The sequence below is a fragment of the Leptosomus discolor genome, chromosome 2 (genome assembly GCF_034619465.1).
Source record: "Leptosomus discolor isolate bLepDis1 chromosome 2, bLepDis1.hap2, whole genome shotgun sequence".
In the NCBI taxonomy this organism is placed as follows: Eukaryota; Metazoa; Chordata; class Aves; order Leptosomiformes; family Leptosomidae; genus Leptosomus; species Leptosomus discolor.
The window spans coordinates 34,399,248-34,421,998 of record NC_141392.1 but is presented as its reverse complement, the minus strand read 5'-3'; the positions used below and the strand labels follow the sequence as shown (position 1 = coordinate 34,421,998).

Genomic DNA, 22,751 nt, shown 5'->3' with positions numbered 1-22,751 from the left:
CCGCTTTATAAACCCTGAGAGCACTCATTTTAAAGCGCAGTACATCCTATGGTGCTTGGCTCAAAACCAGTCCTGCACGCAAGTGAGTCATTTCTCTTGACTGTCAAAACCCAAAAAGAGATAGCCAGGAACAATGTTTGGGCCAGCACGGCTTGTAAAAGCCTTTCCTGTCATTTCGCCGTTAAGATCTTTCAGTTTTACTTTGGGGAAAGAAAAATTTTTTTTTTTTTTAAAAAAAAGGGGGGGGGTGGGGGAAGCACCGTCAGGCATTTTGAAAGCCTCGGTGCGGCCTCTCGAGGTGTGTGGGGGGGGTTTATTTGTGGGGAGTGCTCCCGATCGGAGGTGCCTTTGCGGGGGGTTGGGTGCAGCGAGCACCCGCAGCCCGCCGGCGCGGGGTGGGTACGGGGAATGGGGGGGCGGGGGGGTGGCGGTGAATGGGGAGGCCGCCGGTGAGCGGGTTTATGAATGCGGCGTCATGTGACGGCGGCGGCGGCCGCCCTCCTATTCACAAAACGGCGGCGGCCGGGGCGGGGATCCGCGACGTCGCTGTCGCCGTCCCCCCGCTTCCCAATCTCCCCCCGCAACCCCGGAGATGCGGGGCGGGGGAAGAGGAGCGCACCGCCGCGCCGCTCCCCCCCCCCCCCGCTTCCCCCGCAGGCGGCCGCCCCCGCCGGGCGCCCCGACGCCCCACTCAACCCCCCGGCAGGGAAAGGTGGCAGCGAGGGGTGCGCCCCCCCGCGCCCCCCCCCATCCCGGCGTCCCCGCGCCTCCCGGGGCTTTTTATGAATGAAAAGGCGGTATGCAAATGAGTGCGGCCCGGGGGGGAGCGCGAAATGGCGGATGCGCGGGCTGGCAGCGCGCACACGTACGCGCGTGTCCGTGTCCCTCTGTTCGCCCGCTGTCTGGGGGGGGTGTGTGTGCGTGTGAGGTCTGAGGGGCGAGTGTGAGAGATCCGCACCGGCTCCCGCCGGGGCAACAAAGGGTGGCCGCCGCCCGCCCGCCACCCCCGCCCGGCCCCGGCCCCGCTCACTCGTCAGGGTAGGCTTCTTCGGTCATCTTCTCCCCGTCTAGGCTCATCCCTCGCCGCGGGCGGCCGGGCTGCGCCTCCGCATCTTCTTGCGCTTCACATGGCGGGGGAGGCCGCGCCGCGGCGGGCCGGGGCTGGCGGCCGCGCCGGGCCCGACGGCGCGGGAGCGCGGGCGGCGGCGGGGGGAGGAAGGGGCTGGAGAGGGAGGCGGGGGGGTGCTACGGCCGCGCTCGTCGCCGGGCGGCGGCGGCCGGGGGCGGAGGAGGAGGAGGAGAGGCGGCGGTCAGCGCGCCGCGGGGGCGCGGCGGGGCGCGGCGGCGGCGGCGGCGGCGCGGGGTCCGGGCCCGGGGGAACGGCGCAGCGCCCGGGGGCAGGCGGCGGCGCCGGGCCAGCCCCATGGCCGCGCTCACGCCATGGCGGGGCGCCGCGGGTGGCGGCGGAGCGGGGGTGGGGGGGGGAGGGAGGGAGGGAGCGGGGGGGGAGCCCCGGCAGGAAGCGGCGGCGCTGCCGAGCGGCCGCGGCCGCCAGGAGCGGGCAGGGCAGCGCCGGACTCGGGCGGGAGGGAGGGAAGAAGGGAGGGAGCCGCGGCGGCGGCGGCGAGGAAGGAGGAGACGCGCCTGCCAGTGGCGCCTCCCCCGCAGCGGCGCGGCCCGCCCCGGCCCGGCCCACCGAGCCCCCGCGGCGCAGCGCCCGGGGTGCGGCCACCGCCGCGCTCGCCTCCGCCCGCCGGCGCCGCCCCCCGCGCCGCAGCCCCCGCGGCCCGCCCGCCACCGCTCGGCTCGGTTCGGTCCGGCTTGGCCCGGCTCGGCTCGACCCTCGGCTCGCCTCAGCTTGCCTCGGCTGCGTTCAGCCTCACCCAGCCCCGCTCAGGCCTGACCTAGTAAGGCCCCGCTCAGCCCGATCTAGCCCATCTCAGCCCTGCCAGGCCTAGCTCACCTCAGCCTGGTCTTGCCCAGCTGGGCTGGGTTCAGCCCAACCTATCCCGGCTCGGTTCAGTTCGGCCCAAGCCAGCCCGCCTGGGTACAGCTCCTTGCCATGGCTGACAAGGCCCATGACACTCGTGTTGGCCGTCAGCACAATGCCAACGAGAGGTTTAACATGCTGTGGGGAGAAGAAGGGCTCAGGGAGGCAGCATTGCCCCCATGGAGCCACATCCTGAGGTGATGGGGCCCCTCTGCCCCACATAGGTGGGTTTCTCACTGCTCTTGTGTTTTTCCCACCCCATCTTACCCTCTGCAGAGCTCAAATGAACCCTTGAAGCCATGCTCAGCAACGCTATGGGGTGAGCACAGGCACGCTGGTAGCATCGCATAGCCTTTTTTGAAGGTCAGTTTAAATGTTTTTTTTTGCTACAATGAACAGCACCATAGCCATTAAACACTCTCCCAACTTGTGTGTCCACAGCTGCACCGTGACATCTTCTTCTTCTCTGGAAACTTGCTTGATCCACAGAGGAGTGGGTGACAGAAGCTGACTTTTGCGAAGGAAGTTTGGCCCATGAAGTTGAATGACTAGCAGTGATTTTTGATTTTGCTTTCTCCATCAGGTCCTCTGTGACCGGGCAATACTGTGAGAAGAAATCTGTCTGTCCCACCCAAGCACATCACCTTGCCCTTCCAGCCTCCGCAGGCTCCTCAGCTGCAGCATCTCTTTCCCATTATGGGTGGGGAGATGTCCCATCTCTGCTCTCACTTTGTAGGGATATTCAGACCCTGTATGGCCACAATTCTTAAGGAAGCCACTTACCAGTTTATCTTTCAAGTCTGGTCTATGGGATTTAGTCTTGAAGAGGTCTTCAGATTTTGGGGTGGAAATTGTGTTTCTGCTGTGTTGGGTTTCAGTTTCTAAGTGCCGTAAATTTTCTTTTCAAGGAACGGAAGTGGAAACTTGGAGAAAAATCTGTGGACTGCTAGTGATGTGACGGAGGCAAGAGCTGATGAAAGCTTTGAGGTCTTCTTTATGGGCAGTTACCCCCAGGGAGAAGCAGCGTGTCCTTTGGAGGTGGTACCAGAATCCACAGCTTTGGTGGCATTACAATATTAGAGTTACGTGCTTGTCATTGCTAGAGGTTTAGCCATAACAGCAGATAACATGTGAGAGCACCAGCCCGCTTCCCTCCCCTTGGCAGCCTGTGGCTTGCTCATTGGGGTGGCAATGCTGCCTCTCTCCCCATCCGCTCCCCACCCGTTCACTCCTCTGCAAAGCACAGTTTGATGCCCCCTCGGCTGTGCTAACGCATCCCCCTATTGGGGAATTACACTGCTGGATCTGTAAATGGTCCCAGCTAATAATACCCCCCAATACCTCTTTATTTTGGAAAGTTATTCAAGGATCCATCTTGCTGAATGGCATGATAAGCATCTTGGCAAAGCTGAGCTGGCAGCGAAAGGAAGTGTCAGGGCAGGAGTAAGCAGTTGGGGGCAAGGAAATGACAGGAACAACTTCAGCTGCTGTACCATGAAAGACCAGATTTAATGACTCGACACACTTCCACCCATCCTATGTCTTTTTTTTTTTTTTCCCCCCTCCAGACGATGCTGGGATTGCACAGACGTCTAACATCCTTAGAATCTTTCATGCCAAAAATCCCTGTGGTCAGCAGGAGCATCGATGCGAACGAAGGGGAGAGTGTGGCCTTTAGCAGTTGGGTACTACAGCACCAGAATAAGGGGAGAGTCAGGGCCACATGAAAGGGCGCGATCATGTAATTAAAAGGCCATTATAATGCATATACTGCTGAGGAGGACTGGGTGTTAATCACTGTCTGATTAATGCTTGAGAGCTTGACCCTACGATCTGGATGTACCTGTGTTGTGTATGCGTATATTTGCCCAAATGGCGAGAAGCGAACATGTCTGAGGCTTGGAAGCTGAAGTTTTACTCGATCTAGTTTCTTGAGTCATTTCCTGGGGATTTGCAAGATCTCGCATTTGATCTCTGCTTTCACTCTCCTGCTAATTTGGAAGCTGCTAAGCTATTTATTCTCCAAATGATTTCTCTCACTGCACAACCCTCTTACTATTACTTTCGTACTGATAAAAATTGAATTCTATTTTTCTAATATTCAGGTTACCGTGCTGGTTTTTGCAAGTAGCACTTTCAAGATGACTGACTTTTCTGAATGAAAAGGCTCTCAGAGGTGCGATTTCTGTTTGTGCATTGTACTGTTTGTATACAGAGCTTCTGCTTACACACAGAATAGCGCTTCCCTGGGATGCGATCGTTACAGTACCTAGAATTAATTAGCCGTTGGTGGCGGAGCTTCGCGACAGGAGCTTCTGCATACTAATGATTTGCATGCTATGACTATTCTGCATTCTGTATTCAAAAGGAACGTTTATTTTGCAGAGTAACGCTTTAGCCATTGCAGAGAATCTGGTATATGGACCTTGTTTCTGCTTGGACTGCAAACGGACTTCCCTGAGTGCTGTTACACCTTTAGCTAGCACTTATTTGGGGTGAGAAGCAGTGGAATTTGAAGCAGCAGAGTTAAGGATGGCACTTACTGCAGGCTTGCAACATAGCCTCCTACCTTTACCTACTCTTGCTTTTAAAACCTGTAGCTTTGAGCTGAAATCTTCCATGCTGTTGATTTAGGAACCTAAATATGAATGTCGGTACCTTGTTGACTGTGCTAGTTTCAATGACTTTTCCACTGACTCACTCGGTGAGTTTGAATGAGTGAGGAGTGGAAGTCAGCAGTCCTGAATCATGCCATCCTCCAGACAATTGCCCCCCTCCCCGATAATTCTTTCGAGCAGCAATCATATTTTAAAAGCAATGATTACATCCGTGTTTTCCCCCATTATAACCACTCAGAATGTAAGAGCTACAGAAACCATCTGCAACATTCACAGTCAGCATGAAAGCTTTCAGAGTTGACACATTTTGGGAGGTCACGGAGTTTGGAAACGCAGAGGGGTTTTCAGCAGCAGTGGGATTTCGGCATGAGCTTTGGAGAGTTGTCAGGAGGATTTCAGGCACTTGCCAGGGGAAGAGGAGGTCGAGAGCTCCTCACAGTCTTCCCAGGATGTCCTTTTGATGGGCAGTAACACCAGAGCAGGAAAGCAGAAAGGGACCCTCACTGCCAGATGGGCTGCTTTGCCCAAGATCTGACTATCCTACTGTTTTCTCCATTTCTTGTTTTTTGTAACCACATGTTTCACTAGGACAGAAAATGGCAACAAAGCTTATGCGATCTCTTCACTACTGCATGCATGCTGGAGTTGGTGGCCAGGGGGAGGAAGGGGAAGGGAGGAATGGAGAAGGACAATAGACATCTCCGAGATAACCCAGTGCTCACCAGTTCAAATAAAATAAATGGCTCTTTAGAGGAGCAGCTCAGTGCTTTCAGCTGAAAGTAGAGGTGGAGCAGGAGCTCAGCCTTTTCTGGACACCACGGGATCCACCTGGGCAACAGCAATGTCCCAACAGCCAGGAAGGCGTTGACCAGCACGTGCAGTCAGCCATGAGTCACACGTATGGGACAAACCTGGTTTCATTCGTAGCTGTATTCATGAAACCATGTGCTCTCCTTCACCCTCTCCCAAAATAAAGGCAAGGTTTCTTGAAATGAGGGGATTGTGGTGAAAAGGGGGCTTATCAAAACCCTTGCTTTCCTACTGGGCACTCTGATGTCCTCCTAATATTCAGCAGTATGTGATTTGTAGCCCTCCTGACATGATGGTTTGGTGTTTCCTTTGTGTGCATAACTTCCTTTTGATACAAAGGGATGATAACAAACCTAAATTGTAATCTCACGAGCACATGGCACATTGTCTTTGTGGTGCAGATAGCAGGAAAATGCTCTGGTAGTGAGTTCGAAGCTTCAGCCTCCCCTCCAAATTTCACCTTGGTGGCAGGGTGGCATTAGCAGGTTTAGTGAGACAGCAACATTGGCAGGGGCGATTCCTTCAGACATAGTGATGTAGGATGACAGTTTTTGGGAGTCCCGCTAGAATTGAGTTCCTGACATGGACTCACCAAGAGATGGGGGCACAGCTGCTTCTTGAAATTCTTGAGTACCTTTTTTTGTTGGAATGCTTGAAAGGAAAAACTGCTATAAAACCTTCACGTATCGCCATCGATTCCCCAGCAGAGCTTTGCTTCTGTGCGTTCCTGGCTCAGAGCGTGCCCTGACCCATTGGATCAAAAAGTTAAGTTTGCACGAACGCTGCCAGTGTCATGGATGCACCAGGAATCTCAGAATTAGTCCTAAAGCTGCGGTACTTTTGGAATGAGGGAAGGGCTGCTCTCCTCTCAAGATGCCTTTCCACCCTTGAGAGGTTTCTGTATTTTTGATACAGCTGTTTGCAGGGCCTCGTGGGAACTGAACAAACAGATGCCAAATAATCTGTTTTTACTTCAGGGAGCACAGAAGTGGATGGATCTGGGAAAAACACTGGAGCTTTGCACACCTTTTCCTCTCCTCCTTGGGGATTATTTGAATTAGGCTTGAACCCTTAAGTGTGTTTTAAGAAAGTCGCCTTCTGATACCCACACTTCACTCAATAATCAGTGTTCCTTCCTTTGTCATGCAGCCGATGGGAGACCATCCCTTCTGAACACCCATATCTCCTTTCTTGCAAAGCTCTTTCATCGGCCTCGGTAGGTGACAGGATGAACCGTTGACTACTTTGGCAAAACCAGTTTTCGTGGCTTGACCTGCTTTTCTTACCTAGCGTCTTGCTGTCAGTAGGGGGTCCTAGTTCAGTATCTGAGCAGCTGTAATTGCAGGTTTACCCAGTTCAGGCCCCGCCGTGGCAGAAACCCCCCAACAAGTTTTGATCAGGAAAGGCTTCTGGAGTTAAATTAAGCTTTTGAAATACAGAAATGAGGACACAGCTGGGTCACGCATTTAGTGGCATATGGTGCACAGGAAAAATGAGTGTAATGAGTGTTGTACATACCCTGCCTGTGTCCTCCTTAACCGGGCCCTCGGTTTCGGGACTGCTCAGTGACACTGACCCACACAGTCCTTTATAGATGGCTCAACAATATTTAATTTCAAAGGGTAGCAGTGCACCAGTCCACCCTCTTCTCGAGGCGGAGATTTTCCCTTGTGTCAATGTCCTCATAACAACTCCAGCTAGGCAAATATAGCACATGGCTTATGAGTGTCCTGGAAGGACTCCGAGGTAGAGAGTTAGAGCTAAAGAAAGTTCATGGTTAACCCCATGCACCACTGGAGAGCTTTGCTGGGGATAAGTTGCAGCACACGACAAAGAAGCTGGGAGAAGAGTTTAATGGTCCTGCAGAGAGCACCACCTTAGTCAGGCATCCTCTAAGATGCTTGCATCGCTGTTCCCAAGGATTCCCATGGAAAATAATCATACACTCCTTTTATGTCCTTGTAATCACAAACATATTATGCTTCCCTGCCCACTTCTAAGGAGGAAAGTAATTAGTCACCCCACACAAATCTTTTGGGACTGTACATACAATCCAGTACGTATTCCGGCTCTGCCTAGAAGGAAATGAAGATGCACAGCTCTGCTCTGTGCGTGGTTATTAACAGACACTGCCATTTGCAGAAACTGGGTGTGAGGCCTTTCACGTGCTTACCACCGGCTGCATCTCCACAGCGCTTGCTGCCAGGGTTAACAAAGCCCAGAAATGCAAGCCCAGGTTATAAGAGCTTCACGCCTGCAAAGCTAAAAGTACGGGCTTGCCTCCCCAGAGCTTGCAGCCTGCTCACAAAACTCCCTTGTTTTAGATAGGAGCCTCTCCAGTCTCTTAGTGAAAAAAAAAAAAAGGGGGCTGGTTATTGCTGAGTGCATGTTCTGACCTTAAAAGCTCAAAGTAAAAACAATCCAAGATACGGGGCATACTGAAGTTGCAGCTGAAGGGCTTTTTTTGTTCATTCTACAGTTAATACCATCGTGCTAAAATTGCAAGCAGGGAGGAATGGGGCTTAATTTAAGGTTTATTTTAACAAAGAAGAAGTATTTAGAAAGTGCTGGAAAACAGCAAGTAGAAGACATTCTGAAAAACAGGCATCGTTTCCTTAGTCAGGAGTACTTGACTTATGTTGCAGGGATGTGAAGGAGACCTCCTAGGTCCATGGCAGGTAAACTTTTGACTTTGATTCTGTTTTTCTCTTCGAGTCTATAAACCCCAGCATTGACAATTAAATGGATGCGTGGAAAGCTGTGTTTAGGAAGAGAATTTCATCCCCTCCTGCACATACTTTTAACACGTGGTAATTGTTTGACTGCAGCTTTACAAAGGATGGCTGGAGGGGTGGTTTGTATGGGAGGAGTTACATGGCAGTGATGGTAACTGCCTGATTCAGCCTCATTGAAGGCAATGGCAGCAGGATCAGGCCATCCAGAAAGGATATTTTATTTTAAATAGCCATTACGTACCTCAGTGGCTTATGGCAAATTCCTACCTTCTGCTTTCTCACATTGGAGAGGTCCCGTTGATGACATGGGGCACATGTGTATGCTAGGACTGTGCATGTCTTCAGGGTCGCGGATGTTCAATGTGGGCATGAATCTCTGCAAAATTACCAGCCTCACTTCAGAAAGGGTTTCAGTTGCCCTAAATTTCTGGGGGAACAAGGAACAAGACACTCAGCAGTATCCAGACACCTAGCTGCTTATACAACCACAACTGGGCAGTACTGTCTGGCATTTTAAGCATTTTATCACTTTTTTTTTTTTTTTTTTTTTCCCCTAAACAGGGAGCTAGAGAGCCTACGAAGAAGGTGTCCTGGTGACTGATGATACTTTTTTAAATGCCATCAGTTTTGTCTTCATCCGACCTATCACAGGGTCTGGGCATTTCCTTTATTTTTCAGTTTCAGCTGCTTCTTTCCCACCAGTTCTGTTCCTCCTATACAATGTAGTCGAAAACTCATCAAGGGGTGACAGAATTACCCTAACTGCATGGCCCATATACATTACCTTGTATATAACTGCTGCTGCTCATACCAAAGCCATTGCCACGCTACCAGTGTTTAATTTATTACTGCAGAAAATGCTCTGGATAACTGTGACATTGAAAAGCTGCTTATAAATTGGTTCCTGCTTGGCAATAAAGAGATTTGGGTCTTCTCTTTGACGTTTCTGATTCTAAGGAAGTGACAAACATGAAAGCTCTCTTACAAGACTTGATCAAAGGCCTAGGAGATGGCGGTCCGAAATTTGGCTCCTCTCCTCTCCCAGGGTCTGGAGGCAAACCAGGATAAGTCTTTGTATTCTTGAAAGAAGCTGTCTTCCTTTAAAATCCTGGGAGGGTGCAAAGCAGTGGTGATTTTCTCCTTGCTGTAGCAAGGCAAGGTCAACTCTATTCCCCCTGCAGAGGGACTTTACCTCTGCCAGTAATGGGATGAGCAAGGCACCCTTTGAGAAAGGGCACCAGAGACTGCTGCTTTCTGCTTTCTAAAGAATACTAACAGTGGAAAGGACCTTGTGCCACTACTATAACAGCTGTCACCAAAATCATGGCCAGAGCTTTACTTGAGCATAAAATCTGCTGTACCAGAAAGCTGTGGAAGCTTTGCTGCACGCAATTACCCCAAAAGTGGCTTTGACCTTTTTGGAATGGCACTTCGTTACACAGAATTTTCTCATATTCATTTTCCAAGTATCAGGGGGAGATAATCACTGAGGAACATGAGATCTTGAAAAAAGATAATCACCCAGGTAATAAATGATATATTGTGACTTTTGATATAGTTAGTGCATCTGTGTAATCATGTCTGGTCTGATACACTAATTTTCATTAATATCCTTCACAGTTGTTTGTAAGGGCAGAGAAGAGCGTTGGTCTTCCCTTACAGCAGAAGAACTCACAGCCCAAGCAGATACCCAGGTGTCAATGGGAGAACTCAGACTCAGGAGCACACTCAGACTCAGGAGCACTTGGGAGTCATCTAGGACAGGAAAACAACATCCACTTGAGCTTAATTCCCCGTGCTTATTTACATGTGTCTAATTGCTTGGCTGTAAGTGGTATTTAAATCATCTAAGCCCCTCTGTTCCCCTGTAATTTACTATCAGAAAGGACAGAAATAAAATCTAACATGTTTGTGGGACATACCGGAATTACTCGAAACTTAGGAGAATTTGGGAGTAAAGTTCAATGCTTCAAGCCTAAATACCACACTGCTTATTCTCTTCTCATAGTTTATATCAGCATGGATTAAAATGAAATGCTGCTGTGAAGCTGCCCCATCAAACTGAACATGGTTCTAATCGTTTGCCCGGTGTGGCCTGAGTAAAAGAGCTCCTCCAGTGCACATTTCTGCCCTAGGAAAATTCTTTACGCCCTCATTTCCAAGTTTGAAAATAAGTCTCTACAGATGAAACGCATTTTTCACCCTCCAAAGAAGTGTTTTCACCTACAAATACTTTTTGCTGCCTAAACAAGAGCCCTTTCCTTTGCACTTGTGCCAACATGTAACTTGGATAAAGAATTAAACTTAGATTCTTAGTTGTAATGCTTCTCCCGACTTTTTTTTTTTTAATAATAACTGTAAGACATATGCTGTCTCTCTTCTGAATTTTAATCTTTCTAATGAAGATGTGTTTGAAGAAGGCACACCCTTCAGAATATGTTTTGCGGTATCGTATTTGTGCCTTTAGTGTTGAGGACCAGCTGCCTTTTCAATTTTAAATGAACTTTTCAGGGTCTTACATCACAGAGGCCTAAATTAAAACACACTTACCATAAAGGGGTGCAGCATATGCATTCATCCTCGAAATTGCACTGCGACATGAAAGATACCCAAACACTATATGTAATTTCGCAGATGAGCAAGGCTTGGCCTTTCAGATGTCCCACGCGAGGGAAGCACCCACATCCCGCAAAATTGCAAGCTTCTGAATCACGGAAGTTGGATCATAAAGCCTCTAATTCCCACTGGTTTGAAGATGTGTGTGACTGCAAAAACTGAGCCCAGCACTGAATTGGGGGTGGTCGACTGCCTGGAGGATGTGAGCCTGTGCAGGAACCCCTGCGGCCAGGCACCTGGCGTAACCCACAGAGCTGTAGAGCTCAGGATGGGGTGATTCTCCCTTTCTGCTTCCCAGCTCCTCCTCCACATGGTTTTCAGGCTCAGAGGTCAAGGTCTGGTGGCTTTCTGTGGTGTGAAGATTTTGCTTAGTGGTTTGCAGGCTGAGAAGGGCTGGTCATGCCCAGTGTAAAGAATTCTTTGTTTAGCTCTGGATGTCTTTCTCTTAATTAAGACTATTGGAGAAAATTTTTCCTCTCCAGTGTGGTGGTATGGACCAGGAGAGTTGCCACTGGTGCCTTTATTTTGCATATATATATACCATAGTGAGACCAGCAGTTGGTCTTTAACATAGCTCCCTGAAGGCATGCAACTATGGAAACCTTGCCACAGGCTGTGCACCCCTGCAGAACCAGAGTCCTCCTTTCTGGGTCCATATGGGATTGATGCCAATTTCTTTCTCCTCCTCCATGGCTCCCGGGTAGCTTCAGAAAGCCCTCAGCTCTGTCAGCCTGCGGGTATCCAGAAGGACCCCCCAAACTCCAGCCTTCCTCTATTTGACGGCAGTCTTTACTCTGTTCACTGTTGGGGGGAAAGATTTTGCAATCCGTTTCAAGTATCAGACATTGGCAATCCCTCTCCTAGAGCGTTGCAGTTAGAGAGTATCCTGGGCTAATTTAGGAGGTGCAGTGCTCTTCTGTGTCTAGACATTGCAGTAAATGTTATTCAGCTGCCTGTGGGGTTACTGGGCTCGACACAAATGTGCTAGCCAAGCTCACAAGGAAGAGGAAATATGGGAATGTTCACCACCAGAAGACACTGCCTCCCTTGACATTTTCATCTGCAGAACAATGGTTTACAGAAAGTTTTGAATTGGAAGGTGTTGTTGACCTTTTTCCTTTTCCTCTTTTGACTTTTGTTTCCTGTAAGAGCGTCTCTGGAATTACTTAACGTTGTCATCGATTCCAAGGGATTCCCTTCCCTGTCCTCTTCCAGTTGCGCTACATCTCCCAAGTTGCCTGCAATGTGAAATTGCTGAGGGAAGACATTTCTGTTTAAACTGGAAGCCGTGAACACCAGACCTGCTCCTCCCAAAGGAAATGTTCTTTTTACTTCCATGTCCTCAAATAAATCTTTGCTCTGTACTAGGGTAGGTTCACTTGGGACTTCCCAGTTTCCTATAAATTGATTTACTCTCTTGCTGAGTCTGTGGAACCAGATACTAAACCCGTCTTAGTGGGAAAAAAGAACAATAAAACACTAATTGAAATATTTTGCTGAAAAATGTCACAGTGTAGCGATTTTTGAAACGAGCCCAAGAAATATTTTTTGCTTTTCTAAACTAGGGGGAAAAAATGCATGCGTACACCCCTTTGGTTGGAGTGGAACTGGAAAAGTCTGATATGTCGTACGCAGTGCCAGCTTCAGGGAAAGGAAGGCCTGGATTTGTCTTTTTATGTGTATTTGTGTGTCTCTGTTATGAATATTGTAGAGTCAGTCCTGTGAAGTTTTGGTGTGATGTTAAGGAGAAGGCGGCTGTCTCGGGCACTAAGGTGGCTACTCTGGAAAGGTTGAAATCTGGCTGCCTGCCCTCAGGTGCCCCTGAACTCCTCAATAACCTCAGTCAAACCTCGAGGGCTCTGCACCTCGCTTCTCTGTGACTCAAGGCAACCAGATGTCCAAGGCCTGTGTCCGTCTTGGCATCCTAACAAGCGTCTTTGAGATATTGTTTTGTCTTGATTTTTTTTTCTGGATATGGTTATCTCCCACCAAACCCTTCTTAATCTGCGATGAACTGACCTTATTCCATGACAAGAAGACAGGACTCTCCGCATAGGAGACACATGCCTGACCCATCTCACCACCCTCCCTTCACTGCTCCTTTCTCCCTTCACTGCTTCTTTCTCCCTTCAGTCATCGCTCAGCTAAGCACCTCATAACTTGTGTGCATTTATACCCCTGCTCTCCCAGATCTCGAGCGATAAACTCCATGTTGATCTCACACTGAGAGACCATTCTTGTGTGTGCAGTGTCTTTAGGCTGCAGCACGCAGGACCTTGATGCAGGATTCCTTGGCTGAAACCCCAGATGCCATGTTCCCCTCCACCACATGAGAATGAAAGTAAGCTTGGCCACAGAGAAACCACAGAGCCTCATATGTTTGTGGAGACGGTGTGAGGCACCCAAAGCTTTACTTCAGATTTTCAGGGAGTGCAAAATGCATAGATGTGTCCATCAGCGGTACCTTCAGAAGGACAAAATGTCACCGGGATCCCCACTACGAAAAGCTGCCCTAAGGTTGGTGTCACAGGATTTCCGCAAGCTTGTGCTTATCTTCTAGACAAATCTCCTGGGGAGGAAAACTCAGACACATGCACAGGTACAGTGAGCACAGCTGTCTGTTGTGGGGATGTAAGGAACCGCCGGAAACCCATGGAGGAAGATGCAAAAAAAAGTGAAAAGGGGAAAGTGGGGGGAGAGAAGAAGCTATTTTCTCAAAGCTTGGCTGCCCTTGCAAGCAGAGTAACATCCCAAAAGAGACATACATGTTAGGCAGGTTTAGACCATTAAAAACTTCTGGTATTCTGTAGATGCTGAAATGGAGGGAAAGAAATTTCATTGCACAGCAGTGCAGTGGTTAATGTGCCGCTGGTTTCAGGAGAGTGCACCCATGAGCAGGCACAGCAGCTTGCTATGCTGATAAAACTTGTTTCTGCTCTGGTGTTGGGGAAACTGTGCCATGGGAGCAAACCGACATGCCAACGCCACACAGCAAGTGCGGCAGAGTTAGAAGATCAAATATGAACAGATCCCCCTTACCCTGCCTGCTTCACGCACTCATGCAAAGACTGTGTCTGCCTTGAATGTTTTGGATGCTCCTGAAATTCATGAGTCAGGCAGCCTGAATAATACCAACTCGCTTCTTAGGTAGAAGTGAAGATGGAGTAAAAATGAGGCACCTGAGGGTTTGGTTTGCCCAGAGGGAGCAGAGCTTTGTTACTCGGTCTGTATTTGCCCATGGATTGCATGGCAGGGAGGCACAAAGCAGAGAATATGCCCTCTGGAAAGACCTGTGAAAATAATAGCTGCCTCAGTTCAGGGGCTGATCTGGAAAATGGAGAGAAAAAGAACTGGATTGGGTCAAAGCGGAAGAAATTACCGCTTTTCCTTTTTTTTTTTTTTGTTCAAGGGAAATGAGAAAAACCCCAACATGTCATTTTGGGTGAACCCGAATCGCATGTTGAATGTAATGTTTTGGTTTGAGGTTAGTTACCCCTCTTGCTCCTCACACTTTCTTTTATTTCAGGTCTCTTTTGAGTGGAAAATGTCACTTCAACATAGCAAATCAAAGGGTTATGTTTAAGAAGCATTGAAATAAAATGCTGTGGCATTTTCAAATCAAACCATTTCTTTCAAGAAATGTGGATATGTATGTCCTTTCCCCCTATATTTTTGGTACAGTTGAAAATGTTTGCCATGTTTCATTCATTTTGGAAGCTCCAAAATTGCATGTTTTGGGTTTATCTTTTTTTTCCTAGACATTTTTTGGGTTACTTTTTTGCCTCATTCAATTCCTGCTGAGCAATTGCTTCTGCAGAAACAAGGGAGGCGTGTAACCTGGGGAATGGTGCGTCACAGCCCCAGGAGGACTTGCAACACCTGATTGTGTCTTCAGGGCACAGGCCAAGGCTCAGAACAGCGCCTGGGGCAGAGCCCAGGCTACGGCTGAAGGCAAGAGCATTATCAGTGCCCTCTCATTTCCCAGCAAAGCTACTGAAGAAGCAGCAGTGAGGAGAGAGTTGAGGCAACGGGCGTGCAGTTTTTCAGCTTTACAGCGCTTGGTTTTAAACGGCAATGCCACTGGAATAATGATTTTCTAACAACCAGATTGCTGGCACCAGCCTTTCATCCCAATAAACTCCAGGTTTTCTCAGTTTGCTGGCAGGTTGTATAGAGGTAGATGTGTAGGGTCACACGTGAGGTGTTGGAGGCTAGTTTTATTAGTATGCACCCCCTCCCCTGTGGGACTCTGCAGGGCTCTCTTCTTCAGTTGGTTTGCCCTGTTAGGGCTGCGGGTGTGGAGGTACACTCGGAGCTACCTCCCCGCTAAAGCTGGTGGCTTGCTTGCTCACCATCAGGCAGGCTAGGGATGTATGGAGGAGCAAAATGCCTTGTGCTCACTCCAGATAAGAGAGGTGACACTGATAGGCGTGAGAGAAACATCCCAAGCAACTGACTGAAGCAGAAATGTGTTTTGCAGCTCGAGTGTTTGCCCAACTTGTCGGCACTCTCAGGCAGGGGCATGCAGGAGCTGGTGCAGGGTGACTGTGGCTGCGCTATGATATCCAGTGGATAGTCCTAGAGCTTCTCTTTCCAGCTGTATCATCTAATATGAAGGTGGCAGCCCTTTAAAACCGGAGGTATGGTAACTGGCAGCTTAGGTGATGGGCATTTCCTTCCAGACAACAAGTGATGCTGTGTGTTCCGACTAGCAGGGGACAGAAATTCTGAATTCAAGCCATTTTAAGTTAGCAAACTCTTTTTCTGATTTTCCCAGAGCTGGCCAGCTGTGGCCTTCTGTGCTTGCTCCAGCATGTGATGTTTTATAATGAAGTGATGGAGTCTCAGCAGGCCTTGTTCTGTCACTGGAACAATGGAGCATAGACTTTCTTTATATCCTGAAGGGCATCAAATAATAAGAACAAAAAAGTTGTCCAGCTGTGCTTCAGCTGGACTAGTTTTCTCTTTTCATTTTTTCAGTCAGCCTTGGCAGACAGCGCAGCTGCCTAATTCACTTATCTTCCGAGAAGGACACTTAAAATGTAAATAGAAAACTGGATTTAAGAAGTGGTGTGTGCCTAGCATGAAGAAGTAAGAATTACACCTGTTGGAATAACCTTCCTTTTGTTGGGATTTATTAGGGAGGAATTTGGTCTACTACTTGGCAGCTCTGTGGCATTGTTGGCAGATGTTATTAACATCTAGAAATTAACTTCTAACCTTAGTCACCTCGGGTGATTTATGCTTGAAAAGATCACGTAGCCTAGTAAATTTGGGAAGGATAAGTAAAGGAATACCAACCCAAACTGCCTTCTGTCTGGCAAGGACTAGAGTTACTCAGGTTTCTTGGCTATTCACTACTTTGGTTTAACCTCCTGCGAAGTCCATGAAGAATTGTGGAGAATTGTGGGCAAAATCCACTGGCTGGTGCTTTGGCTCAGAGGGGTGCCCAGAGGTGGCTGTCACGGCTTGCTGGGGCTCAGGGTATTGCAAAGGAAGCCAAAGCATCCAGCAGGCCCCGCTGGCCTGGGGGAGATGTGCCTGTGAAGGTGGAGGCGGATGCTTGCTGCTCACAGCCTGTCTCCAGCTGCTTGTCACAGTAAGGTGAAAATGAGCCCGATAAGCGGCTTAAAGAGCAGACTTTGAAGGGAGCAGGACAAGAGACCTATGGGGACAGTGGTGGTGGCAGCAACTTGGCCAGCACAGCTGTAGCTGGAAGAGAACATGTATCTCCACCTGTATCCTGCTGGGAAGGGACTGCCTGGGAGGCAAAGCCCACCTCAGCAGGGACCCGGGGAAATCGGTGGCAACAAAATGATTCCCCTGCACCCATTGAAGCTTATCAAGTATGGGGAACAGCTCGTATGTTAAGCCCATCATACTTGCTGTTGGATTTTTTGTTGTTGTTGTTGTTGAAACCACTACAGAGAGCAGCACATTTCCAGGAGCCTGGCTCCAGCAAGCAAACTTCCCTGTGGCTTCCTGCCGGCTTGGGGAGGATTTGTGGCTGGGGATGCTTTACCTCTTCTGTGCCAACTCGACTGGAGCCATGTCTTAAGATGGTTCTTTGATATCCTATACAAGGGATTGTTCCTCATGGTGGTTTTTTGTGTGAAATAATAATGTTTCTGCAAAGTTTAATCTGACTGAAATACAAAGAATTAGGATGGGGGACTGGATACGTGCAAAGTAGTATTTAAGTATCTGTTTCTTTTGTTAATAGATAGGCCTGCCAGTCCCACAAAAACTTAGGCATGCACTTAATGTTCCCAGTGGCTAATCCCATGAAAGTCTACTTCCAGCATATAGTCAAGCACACACGTAAATCTGTATAAGGCACAGACTGCACAGCCCTAATACCGATGTGCTGACTTAGAGCTGTCGTGTTGTGAATGTTTGCGTGTCTGGAGCATCTCATCAGGCTCAGGGATGCATAAACCCTCACTGTCTGGATCTACAAGGTATTAAGTAAGACTTGGAAAATGGAGGGCTGGCAGGGAGAGGCAAGGCGTTACATTTAACGATGTGAAAGAATGGTAGAAGCCAGGCACAGGATCATTAAATAATGGCTTTGGTTGTCTATTATTGACTTCAGCCTTCCTTCTGCCTCTGTGAAGCGCTGACTCCTGTGCCATCTGTCTAGCAATGGCACAGTTGCCGTCACTTTTCTCAAATGAACACTTTTTTTTAATATTTCAAAAGCAGGCCTGAAACATACACAAGTATCAGTGTTAGGCAGAGGGAGAGAAAGCCCAGCGATAATGCAGTACATGCATATAGTAAGGCATGCGCCTTATCTCTCAGTAAAATTGGTGAATCGCTATCAGTGCTGCAACAGCATTCTCAATTACTGCAACAACTTACAGCCTTTGATACAAGACCACCAGAATTTTTGTCTGCAATCTGATAAAAAGCCAACTGTACCAAAGCAGCAAAGAGATTAAAAGCAAAACAAACAATTAAAGGAAATGGTCGTGGTGGGGAAACAAAAAAATAAAAATTACAGGCTGGAATTTGAATTATATGATGTATTTTATACTGAAAGCTCTCGGCGTATATTACAGTACTGTCTTGAATATAGATCTGTTGCCCATGTGAGACTGGAGTGACACACTGGTGTGTAGGTACTGATATGCAATTATGGAATCTCTACAGCATCTGTGATTGTGAATCCTTCCTTCTTACAAGGACCCCATAGACTTGGATACTTGGGGAGATGTGCTGGGTTTGGCTTTCTGTTTAACCTGAGACAAAAGTCAGCTTGAGGCTGCCAGATTGTGCCTGGTTTCAGATCAAACCCCCGTGAAAGTAGTGAATTGAGTATGGTTTCCACTCAAAACCATAAATCGGTCTTGATTTGCTTGAAACTTTGCCCGTTTTTTTTTTTTTTTTTTTTTTTTTTTTCCCCCCAGACTTGGCTGGTGTTCTAGGTTTGTAACAAAACCTAAAACAAACATAACTGGGTTTCAGGTTTAGTTGTGAAAGTTTAACACAGAAACCATTTTCCTGCGGGGGGAAGGGGGGATGCTGGCCTGTACGTGAAGGCTGACGTTTGTTTTTTATTCTTTGGGAATGATGGTGAGAGTTTGTATTTTCTACCTTGAAAGCAGCTGGAGAAGAGGCTTTGGCTCAACATCTGATCTGAAGGACTGAACAGAGGAGGGTGACCATCACGTCCCTACTTGGATCTCCAGCCTGGTTTTCCCATTGCTGTTAGCAATGGGGAGCGCATTAGTGCAGAGAAGCCCCGCTGTCTCGCTGCTATTCCGTTTAACTCAGACCAGTGCAGCTCTGAATCAGGGGCAGCATTTGATAGTATGGAGGCCAAAGATAGCAGGAGGACAGATTTTTGCCTGGCACATGGTAAGATCAGCAACCGGGAACCATGCCACCACAAGAGAAGGAGCTGTAAGAAATTGAAGCTTCCAGCTCGCGCTGAATTCCCATCTCACCAGGAGTGAGGCTTGTCATGTAAGAAAACAAGATACCATCCATTAATTGCTGGCAGCATTGTGTCTTTCAGTGAGATAGGAGCTTCCAATTCCTCTTGTGTTTCTCCCAGCAAGGTGAGCCTTACATTTCGGAAAGAAAGTCCAAGCTGGCATGCTGGCATGCTACCCTTGCTCTGGGCTGCACGGCACAGAAACCAGGACTCCAGCATTTTCCCGTTAGCCCAGTGCTGTATGTGCCATGTCATGCAGTGTGAAACACAGATTTTTTTATTTTTTTTTAAACAAGATCACTGCTGTGCACAAGCTCAAAGACTACAGGAGTTACTCTTTGCGATGCTAAAGCATTGCTGCTGTCCCTGCTGAGCACAGATATGCTGTGTGGTCCTTATAGCTTTTGACCCAGAGGTGTGAATGCTAACACCAGAGCCCTCTTGGTGTGCCTGGCTATAATCACAGGAAGCTCATTCATTACTCAGGTCCTGAAGATATGGAAGTCTTGGTAATCAGGTTGGACAGGAGGGGTAAATTAATCATTTCCTTTTACGCTTGTTGATAGAGCAATTCATTCTGCCATGAGAAAATTTGGAAGTGAGGGGAGTTTCAGTAAACTGTGAGTAAAACCTGAGATTTCAATCAGATTTTGTGGTCCAGCTTTGCTGCTGCTTTTCTGTTTAATCTTACTTCCTCTGTTTCCTCACAACAGGGCCTTTTTCAGGGCTAAGCCACGCTTCCCAGAGCTGTCCTTTTGAGATAATTGGGATGGTAGATAACTTTTCATCCAGGGAATGGACTGGGAACCTAGGGAAGTGTATGTGCTGTCCCCATTCAGGGGACCGGATGAGATCCTGGAGAAAAATGGCCAAGGCAGTACAGCTACTATTATCTCCAGCCACCAGCAGCAAAAGCAGATTAGAGACCTCCCATGGAAAGTAGGAAAGGAGTGTCCTGGGCCGTTGGGACAAATCCTGTCTGCCTCTGCCTGGCCCGTTGGGCACTGCTGAACTCTCCTGACTTGCTGTTACAAAAGGATCTGAAATAACACTGCTTTGGCTGCTGCCCTGAGCTAGCTTCACGGGAGAGGGGAAGTAGTGACCATCTCCAGTGCTCTGTGTCCTTCTCCTGGCAGTGCCTGACTCTTGCAGGGATATTTTAGCCTTTCCGTGGGCTGCTGCTGAAATATTGTTGAGCATAGAATTAGAAAATAGGGACAACTGAAATTGGGGCTGGATTTTTTGGGTTGGGTTGGGTCAGGTTTTTTGCTACATCAGGCTTTAAACTGCTAATTTTAACAATAACATTTCAAATCATAGTCCAATACCACTGTGTGTTTTAGAGATGTTGCTATCATGCTGGTTTTAGATGCTTGGCTAGGTCCTACCAATTTTGATGGGGTATGTACATAAGGGACCTTCATGCTACTTCGCAACACTGAGGTCTGAAACAGAGATCATTAGCACAATGTTACATGTCAAATGCATTTAAACAGCCTACATTATTTAGATGCAGTAGTTGTCACAGGAAATGAAGAACACCTTTGCACAGCTGTTGTATCTGAAGAACTTGCTGCTTATTTTGCCTAATTGCTTACCTGTCTGCTGCAATCTCATTGTGCTAAGTACAGACCTTTTTAAAGCTCCTTACAGTGGCTATTTGGTAGGGTGGGACTACATGTTATTTAAATTAGAACAGGGAAAAAAAAAGAGCAATTAGCGTTTCCTGAGATCACAGAATCACCTTTCAGTTGCATCAGTGGGAGATAAAGCCTGTTAGTTAATTGGAAGGGCTGAAACCCCAAGGCACCAAATGCCACTGCATTTAGAGGCTGAAAAAGAAGACAGAACTGTGCACTACAGGAGTTTTTAGTCTGCCAGAATTGCATAAGCGTGGCTGCACTTGCCACTTACAAAACACAGCTATTGTTTTTATTAAGTTAGTACAAGTATGAAATGGGTTTTTTTTAGACTTTTTCTCCTCAAACCATCCGTGCTGCTTTACCTGTATTGAGGCAGTGAAAATGTTATATGCTACCAAGCCAGCTGCGCACCATGTTAGTTTATGGAGATGACAAAGGGGTTTTAAGTTAATCCAGCTGATCTGGGAGTTCTCTGATACAGAGCTGACCTCTACCTTCATGTTGATGACAGGCAGCAGAGAGCGGTGCCATCAAAGGAAGTTGGTACTTAGGTGTCTTTAAGCTGATGTAAGTGCTCCTTCTCACTCAGGTTGTATTGGTATGATGCTTTGGATATTTATAGTGTCAGAGGGCAAAACACCGACCTGGGGTTGCAGAGACCTTGCCAAATCAGGTAGTACCAGCTGGACCAAGCTTGGAGTGAAGTGATGAAATGCTGGCTATGTAAATGCCTATCGGCTGGGTGTTGGTAACCTGCTTGCCAGGTCCTATTGCTGTAAGGCAGTAGCTGCAGCCGCTCCTTTGCCAGCAGATGGCTAAAACCTGTACTGATTGTGTCAGACCACTTGGTTTCTGTTCTTGCTCAGGTTCCTCATGTCTTGAGTGTAGCTTCTGCTCTTCAGCTCCTGCTCTCTGCCTTGTCTTCTTGAGTGCTGGTGGCTATCAGTGCAAGCAGCAGTCTTGTCAGCAGTTCACGCACAGAGGCAGTGATACAGGGGCATTGGAGTGGGGAGGATTTCCCTGCTCTTCCTGGGGCGTTTTAGTGTGCTGGGGAGCACCATGTTCAAAAGAGTTTTGGAGAGTTACCTTCCTGGGAAGCTCATGTCACAAACACAGACCTTACTCCGGCAATACAATGCTTTTGCCTATGGGATTTTGGCCCTGAAATGAAGTGAGTCTTTGCTGCTATAATTGTACCTATACAACGTTATTACTGACAAAATAGTGTAGTTCAACCTTCCCTACCTCCTCATAGCACTGTAATCCAAATCACTGAGTTGGTAAAATAAACGGCAAAATTACAGAAAAGAGCCTGAGCTGATCTAGTGTCAGGCTGCTCTTAGAAGAGGGGAGCATATCCCTCCTTTCCCTGTCCACCCCCTTTCTGCCCTTAACCATGACTATTCTGCTTCCCTCTTTGTGCCAGTCTTCAGCCTGTTTGGGATCCTTCAGTTGAATGCACTGAACCAGAGGCTTGAAAAATTAAATCTAAGGTGAAAAAGTAAAAACCCTAAATCCACACACACACAAAAAAAGAGATTTTTTTTTACCACACTGGTCAGCAGAGGGTGGAGTCCAGCACACGGGAAGGGAAGGGACAGACAGAGAGAAAATGAGAGTTGCAGTGAAGATGGGAAGGGGATAAGGAAGAAAAGAGAAAGGAAGGAGGAAGAGGAGAGTGATGAGCTGTTATTTAAGCCCATTCATTTGGTGGAACTTCACCTTCTTCCTGTAGCCCAAGTCTCAAGGTGAGAGACCCGTCCTCTGCCTTGCATCTTTGGCAGAGACCTTTGCCATCGGCTTGCAAATGGATCTGGCAGCAGCAACGACAGCCACAGCTCCCGTCTGAATGCAGGAACGTGGGATGCACACGACGATTCGGGACCCCCTGCTCCAGACATCTGGATTAAGCTGTTGGCCTCAGCTTAGCGAGCACTGCTGCTGGACATGTTCGTGCACAAAGACCTGGGAAGAAGCAGAGAGTTAAGCTCTGAGGCAGGGAGGAAATGAGCTGAAATGAATGTAAGAACCACTGTTTTCAGGCTGTAAGACACGTAATAACTAACCTGAACAAAAGCTCTCTATCCCAGCAAGGTGTTAATTATATGCCTTGTCTTTCTGGGTATGTGCGAACAGGGTCTCTTTTCCCACTGGGAACAATAGGTGTAATTATTATTTAGTTGGAAAGAGAGGAAGCCCAGCTGCCTTTAATGGACGGGATCAAATGAAGGCCAATAAAGTGTATGCACACGTGGCCTGCACTCTGTGGCTTAGTGTAACCTACAGAGTTTGCCAGTGTAATTCTAGGGTGTGGAAAGAAATCAACTCCCCCACTGCTGGCAAGGCTCTGGTGTAGACAGAGCTATGCTGACAGATGAGTGTTTCTGACAGTTTAGT

At 48.1% G+C, this 22,751-nt stretch overlaps 1 pseudogene; it reads left to right on the top strand.

The window, feature by feature from the left end:
* Positions 1–799: 799 nt before the first annotated feature.
* On the top strand, positions 800–9,221 carry LOC147415952 (uncharacterized; annotated as a pseudogene).
* Positions 9,222–22,751: the final 13,530 nt, after the last annotated feature.